The following is a 17,463-nucleotide window of genomic DNA, read 5'->3' as shown; positions in this document are numbered from 1 at the left end:
CCTCTTCATATTTCACACTGCCACCCAGCCTTGTGTCATCTGCAAATTTGCTAATGTTACTTTTAATCCCTTCATCTAAATCATTAAGGTATTTTGTAAATAGCTGTGGTCCCAGCATCGAGCCTTTCGGTACCCCACAAGTCACTGCCTGCCATTCTGAAAAGGACCCATTAATCCCTACTCTTTGTTTCCTTTCTGCCAACCAATTTTCTATCCATGTTAGTACCCTACCCCCAATACCATGTGCTCTAATTTTGTCCACTAATCTCCTATGTTGGACCTTAGCAAAGGCTTTCTGAAAGTCCAGGTACACTACATCTACTGACTCTCCCTTGTCCATTTTCATAGTTACATTCTCAAAAAATTCCAGAAGGTTAGTCAAGTATGATTTCCCCTTCATAAATCCATGCTAACTCGGACCGATCCTGTTACTGCAGTCCAAATTTGCCACTATTTCATCTTTTATAATTGAATCCAGCATCTTGCCCACCACTGATGTCAAGCTAACTGGTGTATAATTCCCTGTTTTCTTTCTCCCTCCTTTCTTAAAAAGTGGGATAACATTAGCTATCCTCCAATCCTCAGGAACTGATCCTGAATCTATAGAACATTGGAAAATGATTACCAATGCATCCACAATTTCTAGAGCCACCTCCTTAAGTACCCTGGGATGCAGACCATCAGGCCCTGGAGATTTATCAGCCTTCAGTCCCATAAGTCTACCCAACAGCATTTTCTGCCTAATGTGAATTTCCTTCATTTCCTCTGTTACCCTAGGTCCTCTGGCCACTATTACATCTGGGACATTGTTTGTGTCTTCCCTAATGAAGACTGATCCAAATTACCTGTTCAACACATCTGCCATTTCCTTGTTCCCTGTAATAAATTCACCTGTTTCTGTCTTCAAGGGCCCAACTTTGGTCTTAACTAATTTTTTCCTCTTCACATACCTAAAGAAGCTTTTACTATCCTCCTGGCTAGCTTACCTTCGTACCTCATCTTTTCTCCCTGCATTGCCTTTTTAGTCATCTTCTGTTGCTCTTTAAAAGTTTCCCAATCCTCTGGCTTCCCGATCATCTTTGCTATGTTATACTTCTCTTTTATTTTTAAACTGTCCTTGACTTCCCTTGTTATCCACGGACACCCCCTACTCCCCTTAGAATCTTTCTTCCTCTTTGGAATGAACTGATCCTGCTCCTTCTGTATTATTCCCAGAAATAACTGCCATTGTTGTTCCACTGTCTTCCCTGCTAGGGTATCCTTCCAGTCAACTTTGGTTAATTCCTCCCTCATTGCTCCATAGTCCGCTTTGTTCAACTGTAATACTGACACTTCCGGTTTCCCTTCTCCCTCTCAAATTGTTGATTAAAACGTATCATATTATGGTCACTACCTCCTATGGCTCCTTGACCTCGAGTTCCCTTATCAAATCTGGTTCATTACACAACACTAAATCCAGAATTGCCTTCTCCCTGGTAGGCTCTAGTACAAGCTGCTCTAAGAATCCATCTCGGAGGCACTCCACAAACTCCCTTTCTTGGGGTCTGGGTACTAACCTGATTATTAACACAACATCTTGTTCTTTGCCAGTATGTTTGTCATCTTCTTATTGCAAAGTTTAAAGTCTGGCACCTTATGTTACCAGACCAACATAAGGTGCATTACCACCATCTACTGAGTCAAAGTGTAGAGCAAAGAGACAGAAGGTATACATTGTTGTGCCAAAAGTTAAGGACTGTTTGCAAAACTGATAGAAATAGCCCTTGTGCACACAAAGCTGCACACAACACACTTTATTGCTGAGTTACAACAAATGGTACTTATCTCAGCAGTGGTCCACAGCATCAATCACGACCTAACCTGCGGTGAACCCAAATCCAAGAACCTCACCACCAGTGTGCTCATTCCTTTATACCCCGGTCACTTCTCTCTTCTTGAGTCGATCCTTTGTCCAGGTCAACCCATCACATGACCATTGCCTCAGGCACTCCAGGCTCAGGTCTTGTCCAATCTGAAGAAGAATGTCTGGCCTACAATTTGAAATACGTGTTTTAATAGATGTCAAGACTGACAATAAATTCAAGCACAGAAGTACATACTTGGGATATACCTCTTCAACCCCCTCCAAGGCTAAATGATAGCAACCATCTCAGACATGAATATTGATACTTTATCTGATTATCTTTTTCTTAATAGTCACTTGATACTTTGGAACAGGAACAGAAACACGTGAACATCCTGCCTCTGGATCTTTTGAACCATCTGTGAAGATATGTAAGAATCCATAATATCTGCCTTGTACATATCACTGTACTTCCTGGACCATGGACAAACAATCACTCCTCCTCTTGTTCTTTTCCTGAAGGCCCAAATCAACCACAGGCAGAGGGAGAAACCATAGAGGAGACACACTGATTAAACTACCCCAGGTTTTGTGCCTACACACCCAGAACCAAAGACCTGACGAATGCAGTGCATCCCACACTCTGCTGAAGACCAGCTTCATGTCTCCTTACCCAATAGGCCACTGCAAACTGTAACCTGCCTAGATGTAAAGGTACTTCACCCATTTCCGCCAGTAATGCTGAAATCAGGGATGATTTAATAGCAGCACAACATAATCTCTATGCTTGAGCTTGAACTTTATCCAGGGGTTTTAACACCGTTGCTGAGGCTGACCCATAAGCAACATATCCATACTGAAAGTCAGATCTGATTAAATCAATATACATTGGTTTCAGTGAATTCCAATCACACCCAACTAAGCACCAGCGCACAGTAAAGGCTCTTTTAACACTTCTCTAGAATCTTCTTCACAGCCACCTTTCATGTCAGCCTTGTGTTACCTAGACTCTTTACCACTGACTCTTGTTTAAGAGATTTACCATTATTAATTGAGATCAGCTGTGTGTGTAACGTCCTTTTAGAAAAAGAGATAACTTCAGTTTTTACAACAGGAATTTTAAAGCCACACCAACATCCCAATTCCTCTACTTCAGTAACCACAGCCTGTATTTTCCTAACTATATAATTTAATTCCTACCTCTCCTCCACACTGCACCATCAACAGCATATAATGATTTGGAATTGTTTGAACAAAGAGATCTACTGCACGTTACAGGCCCTTTGGCCCACAATGTTATGCCAACCATGTAACCTACTCTAGAAACTGCCTAGGATTACCCTACCACATAGCCCTCTATTTTTCTAAGCTCCATGTACCTATCTAAGAGACTCTTAAAAGATCCTATTATATCTGCTTCCACCAGCACCACCGGCAGTGCATTCCACGTATACACCACTCTCTGTGTGAGAAACTTACCCCTGGCAACCTCCTTGTACCTACTTCCAGGCACCTTAAAACTATGCCCCCTCCATTTGGCCATTTCAGCCCTGGAGAAAGCCTCTGACTGTCCACACGATCAATGCCTCTCATCATCTTATATACCTCTATCAAGTCATCTCTCATCATCCATCGCTCCAAGGAGAACAGGCTAAGTTCATTGAGCCTATTCTGATAAGGCATACTCCCCAATCCAGGCAATACCCTAGCTCTCTCTATAGTTTCTACATCATTCCTGTAGTGAGGCGACCAGAACTGAGCACAGTACTCCAAGTGGGGTCTGACCAAGGTCTTATATAGCTGTAACATTACCTCTCGGCTCTTGAGCTCAATCCCATTGTAATGCATCAGGTTTTCTAATTCCCCCTCATTTTCTGCATCATACCCCAAATTCCCCAACATAAATCTCTTTCCCAATGCTATTACAATTGTAACCCAGGTTAATTAAACCCAGAGATGTAACGTTAGAAAGTTCCACTTGCTGAGGGATGAAAATGAGGGTGACCGATTTCAAAGAAAGGCGAATTTTAAAAAATGCTAGGCGAAGGCAGGGTGGGCTGGATGCAGCCACACACAGGCAGAGAACGGAGCAACGATTAGAAGCTGAAGACATGAATTCTTAAGAGTGGAATTAGTAGTGAGTATCTTTACCCTACTAACCTGAGAACCTCAATGTGGAACTCCTGGAGGAGAAACAATAATGATAAAAGATTTATTGAAGCTACAGCTATAACACTCAGCAGCTATAACAGGACAATTTCCGCAAAGATGAGTGTCCAAAATTTCTATTGTGTGGTCGGGAATTAGTTCTGTAAAATCGTATCAAGGGATTTGGTCAAGTTCTGTACAAACTTGTGAATTGATTTACTGTGGATGCTAAACTGTTTCGTACCAATGAACCAAGAAACTTGACATGGCGATCTACCCAAGTTGTGGAACCAGCGCGGGAACAAAATATGTAATGATGCAGACGATTTAATACGGTTGGATGTTTAAATTTGGTTTCAATCAAAGAATCTGAATTTGATTTTCTGCAAGAACTGATTATTTTTGCCAAGACTTTGATAAGATACTGAATGAGATTTACTTTGTTTAAAAGTTTTGATGTTGGACAATTATCGTGAAAGGAGTTAAACTGTGTATATATAATTGTTGAATTTGAATTTAACCTTGTAGATATACTGCCTGGAATTGAAACTGAAGTTAACTATAATATTTGAGAACATGAATTATATTTGGTTTTCTAATTAACTAGGGATAGGTAAAAAGGAAAGTTTAGTCTGTAAACTTTTAAAAAGGGAATGACACTGGATCTAATTAGTTAGAGAAATTAGAGTAATAAAAGAATTTCACTGATTCTAATTAAAAAGGAATTTGTTGTGTTGTGATATCTAAGATTTGGAACCAAAAGAGAATGTTGGAATTTTTGAATTGTTCTTGCTCATGTAAACATTTTGTACGTATTGTTTCTTTTCATATAAACAAAACTTTATTTCCAGAAGTGTGTGGTTTCTATTCACTGCCTCCTTCCGATACCTAGAATCTTCTGATGACCTATTAGCACCTAGTATAATTTGATCTTCTCAAAGTGTGCAGTGACTAGTTACACATGATAAGACTGCTGCTACACAGGTACATTCACCAATACATTTTCTTCACTATTTTTCAAGAGCTTGAGCTCTTTTATATTGCATAAAAGGTGACTAGAAGTAACACTGCCTAACTTGCCTAAGAGCTTTATTCTGCTCCTTCAGAGCTCCTTTACATTCATCCATCCACCAGGGAACAGTTCGCCTTTTATTTCTCCCAGGGTTACAATGGCTATCACAAGAAGGTTTTAAGGTGCTTGGAAGTAGGCACAGGGGTAAGTTTTTACACAGAGAGCGTTGAGTGCATGGAATAGGCTGCCGGTGGCGGTGGTGGAGATGGATACAACAGAGTCTTTTAAGAGACTCCTGGATGGGTACATGGAGCTTAGAAAAACAGAGGGCTATGGGTAAGCCTAGGTAGTTCTAAGGTAAGGACATGTTTGGCACAGCTTTGTGGGCTGAAGGGCCTGTATTATGTGTGGGTTTTCTATGTTTCTATATTTCTCAATGTTTCTACCTCCCATCAATCTAGGAATTGATTCTTTAGCCATTGAGTTGAATATAGAGCACAAGGTACTAGTAGTCAACTCCATAGCCTGCAAAACCAACTGATCAGGAAATCTACATTCACATAAATCATCCAATTTGCCTTTTTAAACTTCATCTGGAGATGTGAGAACCTTTCCTCTGATATGCATCTATTCCCATGGTACAGATAATGGGGAAATGGTCACTCCCTACTGTTGTATCATTATACACTTCCCAATTACACACCCTTGCTATATCCTCAGATATCAGTGTAAAATCTGTAGCAGAAACAATGTTTTTTTTTAATAGATTTATCCTTGTACTCCTACCATCATTCAAGCACATCAAATATTTTTCTTCCAGAAATTTTCCCACAGCTGTCCCATTCAGTTGTGTCACTACAACCCACAATGTACTGAGCATTAAAAACTTTCTGATTTCCACCCACTCTTTCCAATATATCAGATGTTAATCTTCCACAAGGGTTATAAAAAATTTATTATCTATACTTTACTATTCTCTTCCCAAATTTCAAACACAATTGACTCATAAACAACACCAATCTCCAAAACTTGGTGCCCTATCCCAATTTTGACAAAGATAGCCGCTCCTCCTCCGTTGCCCGTCTTCCAATTCTGCCATAGATCAACGTAACCTTATATTTAAAACTTAGACAAGATTTCAATCTTGCTTGCAGTACACATATATAATCAGGTTTATGTAGTAAATCTTAAATACATCCTTTAAACTCTTGAGCATTAGCTGACAGGCTTCTAGCTTTCCTTGTAAGATTAGAAAAAACAACAATACTCCTTTGAAGTCTGAACATTATTTACTCCTCCTTGTAAGGCAGCATTAATTACTTCCAGAGTTAAGTCTTTTATCTCTAGATGGTTTTTTTGCAGTTTCTAAAATATTTTTGTCCTACTTCTAGTTTGTGTTGTACAATGTACCACATCTGGCATGAAAGTAACAAATCTGATCAACAATCAGAGAACCATTCATTATACAATTATGCATTTTACATACTTGTCTTTAAACTATCTGTATTCTGCATATGAATAGGTCCCATTGATACTGTCTTCTGTACTTTTTGCAGTGCCTCTGCATATGATGTTCCTTTTTCTACTTGAGCACGCTGCACTTCCACAGTTTCCTTATATACAGGACATACTGCATAATCAGGGCTATGTTCTCCTCCACAGTTGCCACAACTTAACCTAACACCACAATTGCTATAATAATGTTCTACAACACATTTACCACATCACTTTTTACTCTTAGACACAGCTGCTACATGACCAAACTTCTGGCCTTGAAAACATCTCGGGGAAGTAGCACATTGACTCAAACTCAAATTAATCCTATCCGGCAATTTTTTCAGAATCAGAATCAGGTTTATTATCACCGGCATGTGACATGAAATTTGTTAACTTAGCAGCAGCAGTTCGATGCAATATATAATCTAGCAGAGAGAGAAAAAATAATAATAACAAATAAAATATAATAATAAATAAAAAAGTAAATCAATTATGTATATTTAATAGATTATTAAAAAGGTACAAAAACAGAAATACTGTATATTAAAAAAAGTGAGGTAGTGTCCAAAGCTTCAAAGCCCATTCAGGAATCAGATGGCAGAGGGGAAGAAGCTGTTTCTGAATCACTGAGTGTGTGCCTTCAGGCTTCTGTACTTCCTACCTGATGGTAACAGTGAGAAAAGGGAATACCCTGAAGCTGAAGGTCTTTAATAATGGATGCTGCCTTTCTGAGACACCTTGTAGGCTAGTCCCCAAGATGGAGCCAATTAGATTTACAACTTTCTGCAGCTTCTTTTGCTCCTGTGCAGTAGCCCTGATGCACCATCAATAACTCACTCTGAGATGTAAAGGCGAGATATCGGCTTTTATTGACTGGAAGAAGGAACCAGCAGTGAGTGACCACCAAACCACATCCTGGAGACTGAGAGGCCGGGCTCAGGCTCTGATCGCCTTTATAACGGGGTCTGTGGGAGGAGCCACAGGAGCAGTCAGCAGGGGGTGTGTCCAGACAGGTACATGTAGTTCACCACAAGCCCCTCCATACCAGACAGTGATGCAGCCTGTCAGAATGCTCTCCATGGTACAATGATAGAAATTCTTGAGTGTATTTGTTGACATGCCATATTGCTTTAAATTCCTAATAAAGTATAGCCACTATCTTTCCTTCTTTATGACTACATCAATATGTTGGGACCAGGTTAGATCCTCAGAGACCTTAACACCCAGGAACTTGAAGCTACTCACTGTCTCCACTTCAGACCCCTCTATGAGGATTGGTATGTGTTCCTTCGTCTAACCCTTCCTGAAGTCCACAATCAGCTCTTTCGTCTTACTGACGTTGAGTGCCAGGTTGTTGCTGCGGCACCATTCCAATAGCTGGCTTATCTCACTCCTGTACACCCTCTCGTCACCACCTGAGATACTATCAACAATGGTTGTAACATCAGCAAATTTATAAATGGTATTTGAGCTATGCCTGGCCGCACAGTCATGTGTATACAGAGAGTAGGGCAGTGGGCTAAGCACACACCCCTGAGGTGCGCCAGTGTTGATCATCAGTGAGAAGGAGATATTATCAGCAATCCACACAGATTGGGTCTTCTGGTTAGGAAGTCAAGGATCCAATTGCAGAGGGAGGTACAGAGGCCCAGGTTCTGCAACTTCTCAATCAGGATTGTGGGAATGATGGTATTAGGTGCTGAGCTATTGTCAATGAACAGCATCCTGACATAGGTGTTTGTGTTGTCCAGGTGGTCTAAAGCCATGTTGAAAGCCATTGAGATTGCATCTGCCGTTGACCTATTGTGACAATAGGCAGATTGGAATGGGTCCAGGTCCTTGCTGAGGCAGGAGTTCACTCTAGTCATAACCAACCTCTCAAAGCATTTCATCACTGTCAATGTGAGTGCTACTGGGTGATAGTCATTAAGGCAGCCCATATTATTATTCTTTGGCACTTGTATAATTGTTGCCTTTTTGAAACAAGTGGGAACTTCTGCTCACAGCAGTGAGAGGTTTTCTGGCAGACTGAGTGTAGGTGTTCCACGAAACGGTCTCCCAGTCTGCGTCGGGTCTCGCCAATATATAAAAGGCAGATACCCGACACAGACTGGGAGACCGTTTCGTGGAACACCTATGCTCGGTCTGCCAGAAAAAGCAGGATCTCCCAGTGGCCACACATTTTAATTCCACGTCCCATCCCATTCTGATATGTCTATCCATGGCCTCCTCTATTGTCAAAATGAATCCAAACTCAGATTGGAGGAACAACACCTTATATACCGGCTGGGTAACCTCCAACCTGATGGCATGAACATGGACTTCTCTAACTTCCGTTAATGCCTCTCCTCCCCTTCTTACCCCATCCCTGACATATTTAGTTGTTTGCCTGTTCTCCGTCTCCCTCTGGTGCTCCCCCCCACACTCCTTTCTTTCTCCTGAGGCCTCCCGTCCCATGATCCTTTCCCTTCTCCAGCTCTGTATCACTTTCGCCAATCACCTTTCCAGCTCTTAGCTTCATCCCACCCCCTCCAGTCTTCTCTATCATTTTGCATTTCCCCCTCCCCCCTCTACTTTCAAATCTCTTACTATCTTTCCTTTCGGTTAGTCCTGATGAAGGGTCTCAGCCCGAAAAGTCGACAGCGCTTCTCCCTATAGATGCTGCCTGGGCTGTTGTGTTCCACCAGCATTTTGTGTGTGTTGTTGTTTGAATTTCCAGCATCTGCAGATTTCCTCGTGTTTGCTCAATAATAAGCAAATGCTTTGAGAGGCTGGTCAAGGATTACATCTGCAGCTTGCTACCACCCACCCTGGAGGAAATCTGCAGATGCTGGAAATTCAAACAACAACACACACAAAATGCTGGTGGAACACAGCTGGAACCACAACAGTTCACCTACTGACACAACAGATCGACAGATGACGCAATAGCAACTGCTCTACACACCGTCCCTACACATCTGGAGAAGAGGGATGCTTATGTGAGAATGTTGTTCTTGGACTACAGTTCAGCATTCAACACCATAATTCCCTCCAGGCTCGACAAGAAGCTCAGAGACCTCGGCCTTCACCCTGCCTTGTGCAGCTGGATCCTGGACTTCCTGTCAGATCGCAGGCAGTTTGTAAGAATGGGCTCCCTCACCTCCAACCCTCAACACAAGAGCCCCTCCTCAGCATAGGATCAGCGTTCTAAGCCCCCTCCTTTACTCTCTGTATACCATGACTGTGTCATCACCCACAGCTCCAATCTGCTAATTAAATTTACTGACACTAAATTAATTGGCCTTATCTCAAATAATTAACGAGGCAGCCAACAGAGAAGTCATCACCCTGATACAATGGTGTCGAGAAAAACAACCTCTCCCTCAATGTCGCAAAAACAAAGGAGCTGGTTGGGTATTACAGGAGGAATGGAGACAGACTAGACCCTAATAACATCGATAGATCTGGGGCTGAAAGGGTAAACAGCTCTTCATCAAACACATCACCAAGGATCTTACGTGGTCTATCCATACCACAGTGTGGTGAAAAAGCACAACAGTGCCTCTTTCACCTCAGATGGTTAAAGAAGTTTGCCATGAGTCCCCAAATAGTTGCTTGGTATGGGAGCCATATTTCCTTCAATCGCAGGACTCTGCAGAGAGTGGTGTGGATTATCTGTAGATGTGAACTATTCAGGACATTTACAAAGACAAGTGTGTAAAAAGGGCCCAAAGGATCATTGAGTCACCCCAACCAAAACTGTTCCAGCTGCTACCATCCAGGAAACAGTACTGCCAGGACCAACAGGCTCCGGGACAGCTTCTTCCACCAGGCCATCGGACTGATTAATTCATGCTGACACAGTTGTATTACAATGCTACATTGACTGTCCTGTTGTATATACTATTTATTATAAATTACTATGATTACACATTTGAACAGAGACGTAACAAAGATTTTTACTCCTCATGTATATGAAGGATGTAAGTAATAATGTAAATTGAATTCAATTCAATATTGCAGACTCAGTGCCATTGAATACATAGTCTCTCCTTATTGCTTTCAGCAAAGTGCCTCACGTTGTACCTTTCTGTATTAAACGTTACCTGCCTCTTCCATGACATCCAACTTTTCTAGGGCTTTTTACAGCATCTCTATCCCTCTCATCGTTTATAATACTTTAAGATTTGCAAATTTGGGGCATTTGCCCCCCCACATATTCACATCTAATTACTATATATCAATAAACCCTGAGATCACAGTACTGACCCTGGGACAAAATCAACATCTCATTTGGGAAAGAATCATTGCTGACATCACACCTTGCTTTTTGCCAGTAAGTCAGTCAGCTGCACCAACCTGGACATCCAGAGCAGAGCAGGTCACATGACAGTCAAGTGGGCGGAGTCACAGCTGTATTGTGACCTCAACCATCGTTCGTGGGATTGGTTCCTGCGCCTCACTTGTAATAATCCCCACAGGTTTGACCCCCTGGTTTCACAGGACCAGTTTAGTGAGGTGTGAATGGATGCAGCCCAAGTATAGAGGGGAAAGGAAATAAGTGCATATATTTTATAATATCGGGTCTAATTATAGATAATTTCATTTTAGGAAGGATGTGGAATTTTTAGAGTGGGTGCAGAGCAGATTTACCTGGATGCTGCCTGAACTAGAAAGCATGTGTTATGAAGGTAAGTTATGTGAGCTAGGACTTATTTCCTTGGAGCGAAGGAGGATGAGAGATGACTTGGTAGAGGTCTACAGGATATGATGAGTGTATAGACAGAGACTTTTTCCACAGGGCAGAAATGGCTAATACAAAGGGGCATCATTTTAAGGAGGTTGGAGGGAAGTGTCAGGGTAATGGTGGAGGTAATATTTTACACAGAATGCGGTGAAAGCATGGAGCTGCCAGCTGTGCTGGTAGAGGCAGATACATTAGGTACAAACGAGGCATGTGGATGATACAGAAATGGAGAGGTATGTCGGAGGGAAGGGTTAGATTGATGGAAGAGCATGTCAGCATGTCAGGAGCCCTTCATTAATGGGATGAAGGATTGTACTGTGTTGTGTCCTATAGTAATACTGTCCAAGAGAGGTACATCACAGAGACAGGCCTTTTTGCCTAACTGGCCCATACCAACCAAGACACCCATCTGAGCTGATCCCATTCACTTATATATGACCCATATAGAAACATGGAAAACCTACAGCACAATACATTCCTTTTGGCCGACAAAGCTGTCCTGAACATGTACTTACTTTAAAAATTACCTAGGGTTACCCATAGCCCTCTATTTTTCTAAGCTCCATGTACCTATCCAGGAGTCTGTTAAAAGACCCCATCGTTTCTGCCTCCACCACCATCACCAGCAACCCATTCCACGCACTCACCACTCTCTGCATAAAAAACTTACCCCTAACATCTCCTCTGTACCTACTTCTAAGCACCTTAAAACCATGCCCTCTCGTGTTATCCTTCTAAATCTTTCCTATCCATACATCTGTCCACCTGTCTGAAATATTGTCAATATACCTGCCTTAACCACTTCCTCTAGCAGCTTATTTTCGTATTTTGACCAGTGTAAAGGTTTCCCTTGGTTTTCCATTAAAACTATACCCTCTCGCTCGCAAACCCGTGCCCACTAGACCTTGATTTCTCTACCATAGGTAATTCACCTTGCAACATCCTGGTCCTTTGCAGAACACCAAACCCTAGGCTCATACCTCACATCCTTGCCCCTAGTTGATTATCACACTATGGCTTCCAGTTCCCCTTCCCTGGATCTTTGTAGATTACTGCCCTCTGGTCTCACACACACACCCAGACTGGTCCCACGTAGATCATCACAGTCTCTTCCTGGAGTTTGGGGTCCAATCATTGTCAATCCTGGGATCGATACTGAAGATTGAAGCCCGATCAGGAGTCAGAAAGTTGAAGCCAAAGGCCGAAGCCCTGGCTCTTCAAGTCTGCGAATCCACGTGAAGTCATAGGCCTGATATCTGTGGTTTTGTGAGCCTAATGGAGGCTAGAGGCCTGAGGTGAGAGGAGGGTGAGTGTGTTTTATGTTTGTATAAAAGGAAGTTAATTGTTTTGCTGTTGCTGTTCTGCTGAACATGGTGGATGTGCTCTGTTGGTGCTATAATGTATATAGATTCTTGTGGGAAGTCCATGGCATAGCATTAGGTTGTGCTGGTTGTTTCACTGTATGTTTCAAGGTACGTGTGATAAATAAATAAATCTGAATCAATGCTCTTCTTGTGGTTTTAATTGACACTTTAAACAAGTTCAGTGTAAGTCTTTATACTTTATTCACAAACTTCAGACCCTACATGCCTTAGTACCCACACTCTGCATGGCCCATTCCACCTCCATAGATTCATGCACAGTTCATCTTTCCAGTTCTCTCTGTACTGCAGACTCAGTTCAATTTAATACACAGCCTCCCCTTATTGCTTTAGGCAAATTCCCTCACTTAATACCTTTCCATGTTAAATGTCACCCGCCTCTTTCCTGCCTTTCAACTTTTCTTAGACTTTTTACAGCTGGTCTATCTCTCTCATTGTTTACAACACTCTGAGATCAGCATCATTTACAAATCTGGGGATTTTGCCCCACACACATTCACAGCTAATTATTTTATATCAATAAACACCACAATTCCAATACTGACACCAGTACAAAACCTTCCATTAAAGAACTATTATTAACATCTCTCCTTGGTTACTACCAGTAAGTTAGTCAACTACAGGTCAACAGTAGGGAAGGTCACATGACAGTCAAGTGGGCAGGGCCACAGCTGTCTTCTGACCTCCACCATTACTCTTCTGTGATTGGCTCCTGCCCTTCATTTGTTATATCCCTTGCAGGTTTAACCCTCTGGTTTCACACAATCACTGGAGTAAGGTGTGGATGAATGTGGTCCAAGTATATAAGGGAAGGTCAATAATTGAATATATTTTATAACAACAGGTGTAATTATAGATTGACTTATTAGAGGAAGGATGTGGAAGTTTTAGCAAGGGTGTACAGAATACCTATTAGGATACTGCCTGGACTAGAAGGCACGTCTTTTTGAAAATAAGTTGTGCAATTTAGGACTTTTCTGTTTGCAGCGAAGGAGGATGAAATGTGACTAGAAAGACATTTACAAGATGATAAGAGACAGACAAACATACTTTATTGATCCCAAGGGAAATTTGGCTTTGTTACAGTTGCACTAACCAAGAATAGAGTAGAAATATAGCAAAATAAAACCAGAAATAATTAAATGATATTAAGTAAATTATTCCAAGTGGAAATAAGTCCAGGACCAGCCTATTGGCTCAGGGTGTCTGACACTCCGAGGGAGGAGTTGTAAAGTTTGATAGCCACAGGCAGGAATGACTTCCTATGACGCTTAGTGTTCCATCTTGGTGGAATGAGTCTCTGGCTGAATGTACTCCTGTGCCTAACCAGTACATTATGGAGTGGATGGGAGATATTGTTCAAGATGGCATGCAACTTGGACAGCATCCTCTTTTCAGACACCACCGACCAAGAGTCCAATTCCACCCCCATAACATCACTGGCCTTGCGAATGAGTTTGTTGAAACATAGATTGAGTCTACAGCCAGAGACTTTTTCCCAGGGTGGAAATGGCTAAGATGAAGGGGCATAGTTTTAAGGTGATGGAGGTAAGGTTAGGGTGTTGTCAGGTGTAAGTTTTACACAGAGAGTGGTGGGTATACGGAATGACCAGCAGTGTTAATATATGCAAATGCATTAGGGACATTTAAGAATCTCTGGATGATAGAAGAATGGATGGCTATGTAGGAGGGATGGGTTGATTGATCTTAGAATAGGTTAAAACGTTGACACGACATCGTGGGCCAAAGGATTTGGAGTGTGTTGTAATGTTCTACGTTCTGTGTTCTGCAGTAATAGAGTCACGGTGTCAAAGTGTCACATATCATGGACAAAGGCCCTTTTACCCAGTTGCTCCATACCAACCAAGTCACCCATCTAAGCCGATCCTATTTACTCTGGTTTGACCCATATCCCTCTAAAACTTTCCCATCTATGATATGTCCACCTTTCCTAGTTTTGTGAATATACCTGCCTCAATGACTTCCTCTGGCTGCTTATTCCATATGCTGACCGCTCTGTGTGTGTAAACGCTACTCCTCAAGTTCCTATTAAATCTCTACCCTCTCACCCTAAAGCTATGTCATCTAGTTCTTCATTTCTCAACGTGAAACACCCAGGGCCTTATTCTTCCCATGCTAGACCTTGGGTGGCCATTGCCAGGTGGCATGAAATTAGGATAGCCAGAAGAGGCCATGAGAAGACCATGGTGGACAGGATCAAGGAAAACCCCAAGGCATTCTATAAGTATTGGGGGAGCAAGAGGATAAGATGAGAGAGAATAGGACCAATCAAGTGTGAAAGTAGAAAAGTGTGTATGGAACCGGAGGAAATAGCGGAGGTTCTTAATGAATTCTTTGCTTCAGTATTCACTACGCAAAAGGATCTTGGCGATTGTAGGGATGACTTGCAGTGGAATGAGAAGATTGAGAATGTAGATATTAAGAGAGGATGTGCAGGAGCTTTTGGAAAGCATCAAGTTGGATAAGTCCCTGGGACCGGATGGGATGTACCCCAGGCTACTGTGCAAATGAGGGAGGAGATTACTGAGCCTCTGGCAATGATATTTGCATCATCAATGGGGACTGGAGAGGTTCTGGAGGATTGGAGGGTTGCTGATGTTGTTCCCTTATTCAAGAAAGGGAGTAGAGATAGCCCAGGAAATTATAGACCAGTGAGTCTTACTTCAGTAGTTGGTAAGTTGATGGAGAAGATCCTGAGAGGCAGGAATTATGAACATTTGGAAAGGCATAATATGATTAGGAGTAGTCAGCATGGCTTTGTGAAAGGCAGGTCGTGCCTTACGAGCCTGAGTGGATTTTTTGAGGATGTGACTAAGCACATCGATGAAGGAAGAGTCGTAGATGTAGTGTATATGGATTTCAGCGAGGCATTAAATAAGGTACCCCATGCAAGGCTTATTGAGAAAGTAAGGAGGCATGGGATCCAAGGGGATATTGCTTTGTGGATCCAGAATTGGCTTGCCCACAGAAGACAAAGAGTGGTTGTAAACAGGCCATATTCTGCATGGAGGCCAGTAAACAGTGGTGTGCCTCAGGGATCGGTTCTGGGACCCCTACTCTATGTGATTTTTATAAATGACCTGCCTGAGGAAGTGGAAGATTGGGTTTGTAAATTTGCTAATGACACAAAGATCAGAGGTGTTGTGGATAGTGTGGAGGGCTGTCAGAGGTTACAACGGGACAATAATAGGATGCAAAACTGGGCTGAGAAGTGGCAAATGGAGTTCAACCCAGTTAAGTGTGAGGTGGTTCATTTTTGGTAGGTCAAATATGATGGCAGAATATAGTATTAATGGTAAGACTATTGACAGTGTGAAGGATCAGAGGGATCTTGGGGTCCGAGTCCATAGGACACTCAAAGCTGCTATGCAGGTTGACACTGTGGTTAAGAAGGTATACAGTACATTGGCCTTCATCAATTACGGGATTGAGTTTAAGAGCCGGTATGTAATGTTGCAGCTATATAGGACTCTGGTCAGACCCCACTTGGAGTGCTATGTTCAGTTCTGGTCACCTCACTATAGAAAGGACATAGAAACCATAGAAAGAGTGCAGAGGAAATTCACAAGGATGTTGCCTGGATTGGGGAGTATGCCTTATGAGAATAGGTTGAGTGAAATCGGCCTTTCTCCTGGGAGCAGTGGCAGATGAGAGATGACTTGATAGAACTGTACAAGATAATAAAAGGCATTGATCATGTAGATAGTCAGAGGCTTTTTCCCAGGGCTGAAATGGCTAGCATGAGAGGGCATAGTTTTAAGGTGCTTGGAAGTAGGTACAGAGGAGATGCCAGGGGTAAGTTTTTTTTTAACATGCAGACAGTGGTGAGTGTGTGGAATGGGCTGCCAGTGGTGGTGGTGGAAACGATAGGGTCTTTTAAGAGACTCCTGGATGGCTACATAAAGCTTAGAAAAATAGAGGGCTATGGGTAAAGTCTAGGTAGTTGTATGGTAGGGACATGTTTGGCACAGCTTCATGGACCGAAGGGCCTGTATCGTGTTGTAGTTGTCTCTAACCCACACCTGAAATCTGAGGAGATTGAAACAGGGTTGAACACTGTTCAGTCTTCAGTTAACATCCACACTTCTGATGGAAGGAGGGCCACTGACGGGAAGCAGCAGAATTTGGGGCTTGTAATGCAGCACTGAAGAGCTCCTGCAAAGATGTCCTGGGATAATTGACCTTCAACAATCAGAATCATTTTTCAGCTGCTGGAATGTTTTCCCCGGCTTCTTGATGCCACACTCAGTCAAATGCTGCCTTGATGGTAACGGCTCTCAGCCCACGTTCCTGTTTAAAATGGCACTTCTGAAGACGAACAATAACTTACTGGTGCATAACTAAACAAGAAATACAACTAAATACTTCATTACTGTAATAACACCTTTTCTGTGAAAATACTTATGGTAAACAATCATCACAGGTGAGCAACGGCGGGGTCAAGGGTTGAAGTGTGCAGGTGCGAGGCAGAGTTGGAGCAAGGTCGAGGCCAAGTCGGAGCAAATTCAAAACACGTTTGAGATGTTTCAGGCAAGCAGAGCAGAGGAACGTCGGAGAAGCAGGTTCAGGGCCCATCCACCTAAACCAAGATAGAGGTTTGATCAATCGAACGCCGGGCTGATTTGTAAAGGGCTGGTCCAGGTTGTAATGTGGCGGCAGGGTCCAGGCCCACAGGGAATTGATGCGACAAGGCCTGAGTCTTAGAATGAGGAACGGCCCAATGTTTGGACGATTTAAACCTTGGGCCAGGTGGATTGAAAAGGCAGGGTGTAGGGGTGAGCTGCTCACTGCTCTGTGGTGTTTACTCCGCTCTTCGCTACACTGAGGCTGT

The sequence above is a fragment of the Hypanus sabinus genome, chromosome 8, assembly GCF_030144855.1.
Source record: "Hypanus sabinus isolate sHypSab1 chromosome 8, sHypSab1.hap1, whole genome shotgun sequence".
In the NCBI taxonomy this organism is placed as follows: domain Eukaryota; kingdom Metazoa; phylum Chordata; class Chondrichthyes; order Myliobatiformes; family Dasyatidae; genus Hypanus; species Hypanus sabinus.
Note: the sequence above shows the minus strand (reverse complement) of the source record.